The sequence below is a fragment of the Oryctolagus cuniculus genome, chromosome 5 (assembly GCF_964237555.1).
Source record: "Oryctolagus cuniculus chromosome 5, mOryCun1.1, whole genome shotgun sequence".
In the NCBI taxonomy this organism is placed as follows: domain Eukaryota; kingdom Metazoa; phylum Chordata; class Mammalia; order Lagomorpha; family Leporidae; genus Oryctolagus; species Oryctolagus cuniculus.
In genome coordinates this window covers 115,978,298-115,992,130 of record NC_091436.1, presented here as the reverse complement: position 1 = coordinate 115,992,130, position 13,833 = coordinate 115,978,298, and positions in this window count along the sequence as shown.

Sequence of the window (13,833 nt, the reverse complement as noted above, 5' to 3'; positions counted from 1 at the left end):
ATAAAATTAATTCACATTGAACAACACATTAAGGACAGAGATCCTACAAGAGAATTAAATACACAGTGACTCCTGTTGTTGACTTAACAAATTGACACTCTTGTTTATGGCATCAGAAATCAACCTAGGCTCTAGTCATGAGTTGCCAAGGTTATGGATGCATTTTGAGTTCGCCAAGTTCGATCTTATTCAGACAAGGTCATACTCAAAGTGGAAGTTCTCTCCTCCCTTCAGAGAAAGTTACCTCCTTCTTTGACCCATTCTCTCTACTGGGATCTCATTCACAGAAATCTTTCATTTAGGTCTCTTTTTTCCCCAGAGTGTCTTGGCTTTCCATGCCTGAAATACTCTCTTGGGCTCTTCAGCCAGATCCGAATGCCTTAAGGGCTGATTCTGAGGCCAGAGTGCTGTTTAGGACATCTACCATTCTATGAATCCACTGTGTATCCTGCTTCCCATGTTGGATCATTCTCTCCTTTTTTATTCTAGCAGTTAGTATTAGCAGACACTAGTCTTGTTTATGTGATCCCTTTGACTCTTAGACCTATTAGTGTGATCAATTGTGACCTGAAGTTGATCACTTGGACTGGTGAGATGGCATTGGTACATGCAACCTTGATGGGATTGTACTGGAATCCCCTGGCACATTCCTAACTCCACCATTTGGGGCAAGTCAGCTTGAGCATATCCCAAATTGTACATCCCCTAACTCTATTATTCCCACTCTTATATTTAACAGTGATCACTTTTCAGTTAAATTTAAACACCAAAGAATAGTTCTGTTAATTACAGAGTTCAACCAATAGTACTAGAACAAAAAAATACTAAAATGGATAAAGTATTACATTGTACATCAACAGTCAGGACAAGGGCTGGTCAAGTCACTGTTTTTCAGAGTGTCCATTTCACTTCAACAGGTTTCCCCTTTGGTTCTTGGTTAGTTGTCACCGATCAGGGAGAACATATGATATTTGTCCCTTTGGGATTGGCTTAATTCACTCAGCATAATGTTTTCCAATTTCCTCCATCTTGTTGCAAATGACCGGATTTCGTTGTTTTTGACTGCTGTATTCTATAGAGTACATGTCCCATAATTTCTTTATCCAGTCTACTGTTGATGGGCATTTGGGTTGATTCCAGGCCTTAGCTATTGTGAATTGAGCTGCAATAAACATTGAAGTGCAGACAGCTTTTTTGTTTGCCAATTTAATTTCCTTTGGGTAAATTCCAAGGAGTGGGATGGCTGGGTTGTATGGTAGGGTTATATTCAGGTTTCTGAGGAATCTCCAGACTGACTTCCATAGTGGCTTAACCAGTTTGGATTCCCACCAACAGTGGGTTAATGTCCCTTTTCCGCACATCCTCTCCAGCATCTGTTGTTGGTAGATTTCTGTATGTGAGCCATTCTAACTGGGGTGAAGTGAAACCTCATTGTGGTTTTGATTTTCTTTTCCCTGATGGCTAGTGATCTTGAACATTTTTTCATGTGTCTGTTGGCCATTTGGATTTCCTCTTTTGAAAAATGTCTATTGAGGTCCTTGGCCCATCTCTTAAGTGGGTTGTTTGTTTCGATGTTGTGGAGTTTCTTGATTTCCTTGTAGATGCTGGTTATCAACTCTTTATCTGTTGCATAGCTTGCAAATATTTTTTCCATTATGTTCGTTGCCTCTTCACTTTCCTGTTTCTTTTGCAGTACAGAAACTTCTCAATTTGATGCAATCCCAAATGTTAATTTTGGCTTTGACTGCCTGTGCTTCTGTGGTATTTTCCAACAAGTCATTGCCGGTACCTATATCTTGCAGGGTTTCTCCAATGTTCTCTAATAATTTGATGGTGTCGGGTTGTTAATTTAGGTCTTTAACCCATGTTGAGTGAATTTTTGTGTAAGGTGAGAGGTAGGGGTCTTGCTTCATGATTCTGCACGTGGAAATCCAATTTTCCCAGCACCATTTATTGAATAGACTGTCCTTACTCCAGGGATTGGTTTTGGATCCTTGATCAAATATGAGTTGGCATGGAAAGTGAGATACTCAGCAGACTCATAGAATGGCAGATGTCCTAAATAGCACTCTGGCCTCAGAATCAGCCCTAAAGGCATTCAGATCTGGCTGAAAAGCCCATTAGAGTATTTCAGGCATGGAAAGCCAAGACACTCTGGCAAAAAGATCTCTGTGAGTGAGAACCCAGTGGAAAGAACAGGTCTTCAAAGAAGCAGGTACCTTTCTCTGAAGGGAGGAGAGAACCTCCACTTTGACTATGACCTTGTCTAAACAAGATAAGAGTCGGAGAACTCTGAGGGCTTCCATAGCCTTGGAAACTCATGACTGGAGCATAGGGAGATTACTGATGCCATAGACAGGAGTGTCAATTTGTAAAGTCAACAACAGGAGTCATTGTGCACTTACTCCTCATGTAGGATCTCTGTCCTTAATGTGCTGTACATTGAGATTTAATGCTATTACGAGTACTCAAACAATATATTTCACTTTGTGTATCCATGGGGGTGCAAACTGTTGAAATCTTTACTTAATGCATACTAAACTGATCTTCTGTAAAAAAAAAATTATCAATTCCCAACTTGACTCTCACTGGGATTAAACATGACAATAGGTCTGATCTGATTTCATCATCATTTAAAAAAAATCATCTATTAGTTTTCACTTTATGTTTCTGTGTGGGAGCAAACTGTTGAAATCCTTACTTAATGTATACTAAGCTGATCTTCTGTATATTAAGATAATTGAAAATGAATCTTGATGTGAATGGAAGGGGAGAGGGAGTGGGAAAGGGGAGGGTTGTGGGTGGGAGGGACGGTATGGGGGGGGAAGCCATTGTAATCCATAAGTCGTACTTTGGAAATTTATATTCATTAAATAAAAGTTAAAAAAAATAAAAAAAAATATGAGTTGGCTGTAGATGCTTGGATTGATTTCTGGTGTTTCAATTCTGTTCCATTGGTCTATCCATCTGTTTCTGTACCAGTACCATGCTGTTTTGATTACAACTGCCCTGTAGTACGTCCTGAAATCTGGTATTGTGATGCCTCCGGCTTTGTTGTTGTTGTTGTACAAGATTGCTTTAGCTATTTGAGGTCTCCTGTGTCTCCATATGAATTTCAGCATCATTTTTTCCAGGTCTGAGAAGAATGTCTTCGGTATTTTTATTGGTATCGCACTGAATCTATAAATTGCTTTTGGGAGAATGGACATTTTGATGATATTGATTCCTCCAATCCTTGAGCATGGAAGATTTTTCCATTTTTTGGTATCCTCTTTTATTTCTTTAAGGCTTTGTAATTCTCATCGTAGAGATCTTTAACATCCTTGGTTAAGTTTATTCCAAGGTATTTGATTGTTTTTGTAGCTATTGTGAATGGGATTGATCTTAGAGGTTTTTTTCTCAGCTGTGGCATTGCCTGTGTATACAAAGGCTGTTGATTTTTGTGCGTTGATTTTATATCCTGCTACTTTCCCAAACTCTTCTATGAGTTCCAATAGTCTCTGTAGAGTTCTTTGGGTCCCCTAAATAAAGAATCATATCATCTGCAAAGAGGGAAAGTTTGAGTTCTTCCTTCCCAATTCGTATCCCTTTAATTTCTTTTTCTTGCCTAACAGCTCTGGCTAGAACTTCCAGAACTATATTGAATAGCAGTGGTGAGAGTGGGCATCCCTGTCTGGTACCAGATCTCAGTGGAAATGCTTCCAACTTTTCCCCATTCAATAGGATGTTGGCTGTGGGTTTTTCATAGATTGCTTTGATTGTATTGAGGAATGTTCCTTCCATACCCAGTTTACTTAGAGCTTTCTTCATGAAAGAGTGTTATATTTTATCAAATGCTTTCTCGGCGTCTATTGAGATAATCATATGGTTTTTCTTCTGCAGTCTGTTAATGTGGTGTGTCACAATGATTGATTTGCGAACATTGAAACATCCTTGCATACCAGGGATAAATCCCACTTGGTCTGGGTGGATGATTTTTCTGATGTGTTGTTGCATTCTATTGGCCCGAATTTTATTGAGGACTTTTGCATCTATGTTCATCAGGGATATTGGTCTGTAATTCTCTTTCAATGCTGCATCTTTTTCTGGCTTAGGAATTAAGGTGATGCTGGCTTCATAGAAAGAATTTGGGAGGATTCCCTCTTCTTCGATTGTTCTGAATAGTTTGAGAAGAATTGGAGTTAGTTCTTCTTTAAATGTCTGGTAGAATTCAGCAGTGAATCCATCTGGTCCTGGGCTTTTCTTTGTTGGGAGGGCCTTTATTACTGTTTCAATTTCTGTCTCAGTTATGGGTCTGTTTAGGTTTTCTATGTCTTCCTGGTTCAATTTAGGTAGGTTGCATGTGTCCAGGAATCTATCCATTTCTGATAGGTTTCCCTGTTTGCTGGCATACAAGTCCTTGTAGTAATTTCTGATGATTCTTTTTATTTCTGTGGTGTCTGTTGTTACATTCCCTTTTTCAACTCTGATTTTATTGATTTGGGTCTTTTCTTTTTTTGGTTAGTTGAACCAATGGGTTGTCAATTTTATTTTTTCAAAAAACCAGCTCTTCATTTTGCTGATCTTCTATAATGTTTTTTTGGATTCAATCCTGTTGATTTCTTCTGATTTTAATTATTTCTCTTCTCTTACTAGATTTTGGTCTGGTTTGCTGCAGTTTTTCTAGATCCTTCAGGTGAACTGAAAGCTCATCTATTTGGTGCCTTTCCAATTTCTTGATATAGGCACCTATTGATATAAACTTTCCTCTTAACACTGCTTTTGCTGTATCCCATAAATTTTTATATGTGTGCTGTTATCCTCATTTACTTCCCGAAAATTTTTGATATCTCTTTTAAATTTCTTCTATGACCCATTGTTCATTCAGGAGCATGTTGTTCAATCTCCATGTGTTTGCATATGCTCTACGGATTCCTGAGTTGCTAATTTCCAACTTCATTCCTTTATGGTCTGAGAAGCTGCATCGTATGATTTTAATTCTTTTGAATTTGCTGAGACTTGCTTTATGGCCTAGTATGTGGTCAATCCTAGAGAAGGTTCCATGTACTGCTGAGCAGAATGTAAATGCTTTCTGTGTAGGATGAAAAGTTCTGTAGATATCTGTTAGATCCATTTGGGCTATAGTGCCGCATAAATCTATTGTCTCCTTGTTGATCTTCTGTTCTGTTGATCTGTCTGAGAGTGGATTACTGAAGTCCCCCAGTACTATTGTATTGGGGTCTAAGTCTCTCTTTAAGTCCCTTAACATATATTTAAAATCGGTGCCCTGTAAGTAGGTGCATATACATTGATAATCGTTATATCTTCCTGTTGAATTGATCCCTTAATCATTATATAGTGCCCCTCTTTGTCTCTCTTAACAGTTTTTGTGGTAAAGTTTATGTTGTCAGATATTAAGATGGGTATGCCCACTCTTTTTTCATTTCTGTTGGCATGGTAAATCTTTTTCCAGCCTTTCACTTTCAGTCTGTATGGATCTTTGTTGGAAAGATGTGTTTCTTGTAAGCAGCAAATAGATGGGTTTTATTCCTTAAGCCAATCAGCCAATCGGTGTCTTTTAACTGGACAGTTCAGGCCATTAACTTTCAATGTGACTATTGATAAGTAGTAACTTTGCCCTGCCATTTGCCAAAGATATTTTCTAATATATGCTTTGAACTTCCTGTGTTCTTTTGCTGTGAGGTTTCCTTCCTTTACCTTCTTTCATATTGATGGCCGTGTTTCTGTGTTTCTGTGTGTAACACATCTTTAACCATCTTTTGCAGGGCTGGATGAGTGGCGACAAATTCTTTCAAATTATGTTTGCTATGAAAGGTCTTTATTTCACCTTCATTCACAAATGAGAGTTTAAGCAGGATATAATATTCTGGGCTGGCAGTTTTTCTCTCTTAGTACCTGGGCTATGTCTCGCCATTCCCTCCTAGCTTGCAGGGTTTCTGATGAGAAGTCAGCTGTGAGTCTGATTGGAGATCCTCTGAGAGTAATCTGATGTTTCTCTCTTGCACATTTTAGGATCTTTATGTTTCACTGTGGTGAGTTTAATTACAATGTGTCGTGGTGAGCATCTCTTTTGGTCATGTTTATTAGGGGTTCAATGAGCTTCCTGTACTAGAATGTTTCTGTCCTCCAAACCTGGGAAGTTCTCTGCTAGTATCTCACTAAAAAGGCCTTCTAATCCTTTCTCCCTCTCCATGTCTTCAGGAACCCCAAGGACCCGAATGTTGGGTTTTTTAACAGTATCCTGTAGATTCCCAACAATATTTTTAGATTTCTAATTTCCTCTTTTCTTTGGTCTGACTGTATCCTTTCCTGTTCTCTGTCTTCTAAGTCCGATATTCTCTCTTCTGCTTCACCCATTCTGTGTTTAAGGCTCTCTAATGTGTTTGTCATTTGATCTATTGAATTCTTCACTTCATTATGATTTCTCGTCACTATCACAGTTTCCTGTTGTACTAGTTGTTTCATTTCATTTTGATTCCTCAATATTTTCTTTTCGCAAGAGATTTTCTATCCTGTTCAGTAAGGATTTTTGTAGTTCAAGAATTTGTTTTTGAGAACTTCTTAATGTTCTTATTAATTTTTTGAGATCTGCTTCTTGCATTTCTTCTATGTCATCATCTTCATAATCTTGAATTGGGGTGTCTTTTTTATTTGGGGGCATCATAGTGTCTTCCTTGTTCTTGTTACCTCGGTTTCTACGTTTGTTTGACATTGTGGACATATTCTTTGGTTTCTTCGCTGTGGTGCTTTTTCTCATTATACTACAACTCTAGATGAAGTGGACTGTCTGCTTTTGATGGATCCTTAGAGGCTGTGATGGGTGTGGCCACAGAGCTCTGTTTGGTTCTTCAGGGTTAAGCGTGTGCCAAAGGTGACTCACCCAGATTGTTCTCTCACTCACTCGCTCTTTTTTTAGTTTATTTTTTATTTTTTATTTTTTACACAGTTGGGAAGTAATTCTGCACAGCTGAGTGGAATTGAGGGTAGTTGGTTTATGAAATCTGGCCCCTGTGGATATTCGTCTGCTCTACCCCTGGGACCACACAGAGTTTATGCAGCCCTCAGTGTGGTCTCAAATTTCTCCAGTCTCTCACCAGGTTGCCAAGGTTACCGAGTTTGTGTAGTTGGTGAGTTCTCACCACCCCTCTCAGATTTTCAGAGTCTCAGTTCATTAGCTCCACACTTTCACTAGGTCCTAACCTCCTGTTATTTTTCCCCACCAGAGTCAGGTTTTTCTGCTTGGCTAATGGCGGGCGCCGCTTTACATACGTAAAATGGTGCACGCCGCTTTACATACGTAAAATGGGGCCTGCTCTTTTTCTTGCTCGGCTTTGTAATGCGAGTGGAGAGAGAGGCTAGTGTCCGTGCTGGTTCCCCTTTTGGTTTTTTTCTCTCCTCCAGTCAGCCTGGTGAACTTTCCCCAGCGGGGCTTCAAGCCTCGTTCCCTCTAGGCTCCCTCTGCCATTTTCCCGCCAATGTCTCAGGTTACTGAGGGTTTGCCTCACCTCCCCTTCCAGCGCAGATGCATAGACTCTGCAGCTGGGCTTCCACACGGTGGGCGAACTTGCTCTCCCTGTAGGTCCTCTGTGTCACATCCACTAGATCTGGAAGAGTTTCCTCTGCAATTTTTTCCTGAGCCTTTTCCTGAGGCTACAGTAACTCCACTTTTATTAAACTATCTTTTCCCGGACTACCAGTGTGCACCCTCACTATTCTGCCATCTTGGCTCTGCCCCTGGTCTGTTTCCAGATTTGTTTTTGGTGTGTGAGGTTGCATTAGCTATTTGAGGTACCCTGTGTTTCAAAATGAATTTCAGCATCCTTTGAGATCTGAGGAGAATGTCTTTTGTATTTTGGTATACCATTAAATTTGTACATTGCTTTCAGAAGAATGGACATTTTTTTCAATAAATAAACATGGAAGATTTTTCCTTTTTTGTATAGTTTTCCTTTAATGTTTTGTAATCCTCATCGTAGAGATCTTTGACACCCTTGGTTAACTTTATTCCAAGATGTTTGATTTTTTTTTTTTTTTTGGTATCTATTGTGAATGGGATTGAAGTCCTTTCTCAGCTTAGGCATTGTCTGTGTATAAAAAGGTTTCTGCAATTCGGGACATGCTCAAGCTGATTTACCTCAAACGGTAGAGTTAGAAATATACCAGGGGATTCCAATTCAATCCCATCAAGGTGGCATGTACCAATGCCATCTCACTAGTCCCAGTGATCAATTTCTGTTCACAATTGATCATAATGATAGGACTAAGAACCAAAGGGATCACATAAACAAGAATAGTGTCTGCAAATACTAACTGCTAGAATAAAAAAGGAGAGAATGGTCCAACATGGGAAGTGAGATACACAGCAGACCCATAGAATGGCAAATGTCCTAAACAGCACTCTGGCCTCAGAATCAGCCCTTAAGGCATGCGGATCTGGCTGAAATGCCCATGAGAGTATTTCAGGCATGGAAAGCCAAGACACTCTGGGGAAAAAAAAAACCTAAATGAAAGATCTCCGTGAGTGAGATCCCAGTGGAAAGAATGGGTCAAAGAAGGAGGTAACTTTCTCTGAAGGGAGGAGAGAACTTCCACTTTGACCATGGCTTTGTCTAAATATGATCAGAGTCATTGAACTCAGGGGGCTTCCATAGCCTTGGCAGCTCATGACAAGAGCCTAGGGTGATTACTGATGCCATAAACAAGAGTGTCAATTTGTTAAGTCAACAACAGGAGTCACTGTGCACTTACTCTTCATGTAGGATTTTGTCCTTAGTGTACTGTACATTGTGATTTAATGCTATAACTAGTACTCAAACAGTATTTTTCACTTTATGTTTCTGTGTGGGAGCAAACTGTTGAAATCTTTACTTAATGTATGCTAAACTGATCTTCTATAAAGAGAATCGAAAATGAATCTTGATGTGAATGGAAGGGGAGAGGGAGTGGGAAAGAGGAGGGTTGCGGGTGGGAGGGACGTTATGGGGGGGAAGCCATTGTAATCCATAAGCTGTACTTTGGAAATTTATATTCATTAAATAAAAGTTAAAAAATCAAGTATGTGAAAGGTATCCACTGTCGCTCCCCCTCTTCACGGAGGAACGACACTAGACCCTGCGCTGTTCTTTCGTCTGCTCAGCCCTTCCCGGGTTTGCTGCTGGTCCTTCCTGGGTTGGCTGCCGACCCCTCCACCTCCGTGGAGGGGCGGTACCCCCTGCCACTTTCCCCGCTTCCGCGGAGGAGCAGCACACCGCCGGCCGGCTCTCTCGGGGGCTGGTCAGGTGTTCCTTCAGATGTTCCCGGTGCATGTTGTCTCTCTCCTCCTTTATAGTCCTCTTCCACCAATCCCAACTCTGCTACCCACACGCCGAGCACGCTGCTCTCCTCCAATCAGGAGCAGGATCAGCTCCTGCAGCTTATCAAACTGATGAGGCAGCTGCGTAGTTGTTTGCTCCTCCCCAGCGCCATATTGTGGGAGAGCAGATGCATAGAATAAGTCTTAATTCCAGTAACTTAGTCTAGTCTCAGTTGCTCCCCACAATCCACAATGACAATTACAAAAGATTAAGGAAACAAACAGTAGACACACACACACACACACAAGGGGAAAATTCTTCCATGTTCATGGATTGGAAGAATTAATGTCAATAAAATGTCCATACTATAAAAAGCAATTAACAAATTCAATGCAATCTCAAATTACCAAAGACATTCTTCTCAGAACTGGATAAAATAACCTTATAATTCACATGGAGTCATAAGAAACCCTGATTAGCTAAAGTAATCCTAAACAACAATAAATCTGGAGACATCACAATCATATTACAGAGAAGTTAAAATCAAAACACCCTGGTACTAGAAGAATGGACATGTTGACCAAGGGTATAGACTAGAGACCATGGAAATTAATCTATACATCTGCAACCAATGAATCTGACAAATGAGCCAAAATCACTCCATGGAGAAAAGACATTCTTCAACAAATGGTGTTTGAGAAGACTGGATCTCTGCATGCATTAGTATAAAACAACACCCCTACCTTACACCCTATACATAAGAAAAATAAACTCACAATAGATCATAGAACTAAATCTAAGAATTGAAACCATCAAATTACAAGAAAACATTGAGGAAACACTGCAAGGCATTAGCATAGGCAAAGACTTCATGGATAAGATCCCAGACACATAGGCAATAACAGCAAAAATAGACAAATGGGTTCACATCAAGCTAAGGAGGTTCTTCTTAGCAAAGGAAACACTCCATGAAGTAAAGAGGCAACTGACAGAATGGGAGAACATATTTGTAAAGAACAAAGATTAATATCTAGGCTATATAAGGATCTCAAGAAACTTGACTGACAATAAAAAAAAAAACAACAAAAAACAAGCTATTAAGAAATGGGCTGGGGCTGGTGCTGTGGTGTAGCAGGTTAAAGCCCTGGCCTGAAGCGCCAGCATCCCATATGTGCACCAGTTCTAGTCCCGGCTGCTCCTCTTCCAATCCAGCTCCCTTCTATGGCCTTGGATAGCAGAAGATGGCCTAAGTCCTTGGACCCCCGCACCCACATGGGAGACTCGGACAAAGCTCTTGGCTCCTGACTTCAAATCAGTGCAGCTCCAGCCGTTTCGGCTATCTCTATCTCTCTCTGTAACTTTGTCTTTCAAATAAAATCTTAAAAAAAAAGAAATGGGCTATGTGATACAGACATTTTTCCAAGGGTGAAATACAAGTGGCCAACAGAAACATGAAAAGAGGCTCAGGATCACTAGCCATCTGGGAAATGCAAATAAAAAAATCACAATGCGGTTTCTCTATCTTTCAAAAATTTTGGCTATCTTTCAAAAATCAAAAAGTAACAAATTCTTGTGAGAATGTAGAGAAAAAGATACCCTAATACACTGTTGGTGGGAACATAAACTAGTGCAACTATTATGGAAGACAGAATGGAGATTCCCCAGAGATCTGAAAGTAGTTCTTCCATATGACCCAGCCATTCCACTCCTAGGAATTTACCCAATGAAATTAAATCAGTATATGAAGCAGTTATCTGTACCCTCAAGTTTATAGCAGCTCAATTAACAACTATGATATGGAATCAACCCAGATGTCCCTCAACTCATGACTAAAGAAATTGTGGCATATATACACAATGGAATAATACATGGAATGGAATATATATGTGGTATATATACACATGACACTCAGTTGTAACAAAGAATGAAGTCCTGTCCTTCACAACAAAATGGATACAACTGCAGGCCATTATCCTTAGTGAAATAAGCCAGTCCTCAGAAGACAAATATATTTTCCCTGATTTGTGATTATCAATATACAGAGTACAAAAAAAATGTGTATGAGTGAAATTGACATTTTACAATTTGATTGCTTGTATCTTGTCTACACTCTTGAGAAACAGTGGTTTTTCTACTTACTACTTGTCGAATTATTTATTTAGTGGAGGGGTAAGCTTGTGATTATAAAGTAAATTGAAAGTATACCATTGTATATAAATTAAATGAAAAATAAGAGGAGGACGGTGAGAGGGAAGGAGTGGAAGTATCATTAGGATCTTGAAACTTTCTATATGAAACATATTAAAATTATTCCTCTTATACAAATAAAGTAAAAAAACTAAAAAAAACCATGAACTATGATATCTCCCCATCAACTTAACTCATTAAGTTTAATCTGAATGGAATAGCACAAATGAAAAGTAAATGGATTTCCCACAAATTCACTTCCTTCTCAATCTCCATATTCCATTATGAAAACTCTATAGCCTAATAGTTCACTTATACACGCATAATATATTTTTGCACAGAACATGTTATGATCACTTTTCATTTAATGGTTTACAAAACAGAATTCAAGAGAAATATTAGCATATAAATTATGGTTTTACAATAAAAGAAAATTTATAACTTAAGGACCCTTAAAAAGAATGATACTTTGGCTCCAAAACTCAGAGCGACGTAGCATTTTTGGATAACTTTTTGTACTGTCTTTCTGGTAAAAAACAGGGGAGAGGGATCGCTTTTGCCCATGTCATGGTTCATAGCATAGGTTTTAGAAGTAGACTTTGGGGGTTCTCTCCTTTCTTGTAAGCCCCCCTCCATGCCACTCTGGCTGAAGGTCTTTGACTCTAACAAATCTTTTTAAAAGTTCTGCTGGGGCTGGCACAGTGGTGTAGCAGGTAAAGCCACCACCTGCAGTGCCAGCATCCCATATGGGTGCTGGTTCAAGTCCCGGCTGCACCACTTCCAATCCAGCTCTCTGCTATATCCTGGGAAAGCAGTAGAAGATGGCCCAAGTCCTTGGGCCCCTGCACCCATGTGGGAGACTCGGAAGGAGCTCCTGGCTTCGGATCGGCACAGCTCAGGCAGTTGCAGCCAACTAGGGAGTGAACCAGCGGATGGAGTATCTCTCTCTTGCCTCATGAGCTGTAAAGCCAGAGGCTACACTCTTCATACTTTTCATCTCAGCTCTGGGAATGTTGATTTGGTTCAACTCAGCTTCGTTTTGTGGGGATCGGCCTGACACATGAGATGAGAGAAAGGTTTGGAGTAACCTTGAAATTCAGGCCAGGACCACTCCCTGGAATTTTTCAACGATTCCCTGACTGGACACCAGATCCCAATGGCCTGTTAGGCTGTCACCCGAAAACTGCATTCTGTTCCTCCTTCCTGGAGATTAATTTGTCAGTGAGACTGGGGACAGCCTGGAGTGAGGCCATGGGCTCTGAGCTCCACGCCTCAGTGGGTTTTCCCTTTACCCTAGATCTTGACAAATCCGTCTCTCTCTGCTTCTCTAAGTGTTTTCTATACCTCACCAAGTCTCCACAATTCCTACAAACTTGATTTCCTGGTCTCATTAGTGGGTATTTCCTAGATAATTTGTTAATTGGTTCTGAGTTAAAGTAACTACCTCATTTGCAGACAGGCAGTCTCTCAATATAGACTCCATTAGATGTAGCTTCCCACGTGACCTGAAATTGCGTAGGCAAGTCTTAGCATGTCTCTGTACCCCACATCTTCCTTCTTGAGTCAGCTCTTTTGGGTCCCCACTGTCACGTCTTTTCTACATATTAGCTGCCTCAGAGGAGGTTTACTGGGGAGAATTATATTCTCCCACTCTGCTTCTTTGTGACTTCACCTGCGTGGTCACCAACATAGGTGGTAGCCAGGGCTGGCACTCTAGCTTACAAACACCTCTACTAAAACTCTTGCCATGAAGGCTCATTGTCAAAATCAGAGTGCCTCCCTTATAATGTACCACATGTGAAGAGATAGATAGGGCAGAGCCTCATAACTGGCAAGGCCTTAAAGCCCACCTGATTATTTCCAAGCCCTTTCTGGCAGTTTCTATTTGCCTCTCAATGAAAAAACTTGCTCATGGTTTAGGTACCTTTCTTAAGGCCTCTAATAATGATTCTGTTCTCAGTTTTAGAGCCTGTGAGTTCAAACTGCTTGTTATATTCATTTTTTCCAGACTTAAAAAGTAAAATTCTAGGTGGCCATGCACATGAAATATCCAATAGAAGCAGTTTCTGCAAATTGGAACTACATTACCCTGGAGAAGCCACCTCCTGCTGAGAGGCCGTCTCCTGCTGGAACCCCGTCTTGACCTGCTTCCCAGAGATGCCCCTTTTCAGCATGAAGCAGCCAGAGCAATCATCGTCCAATCCCCCCCAACAGATGTTAGGGCACATTCACGTTAAGGGAGGGATGTGAGGAGTCAGATGAGTTAACAGGTAGTCAGGATGCTCCCAATGAAATTTGGGGTGTAAAATATTTGCCTCCTTTCCCCAAAACATTATCTTTAGCAAGAACAAAA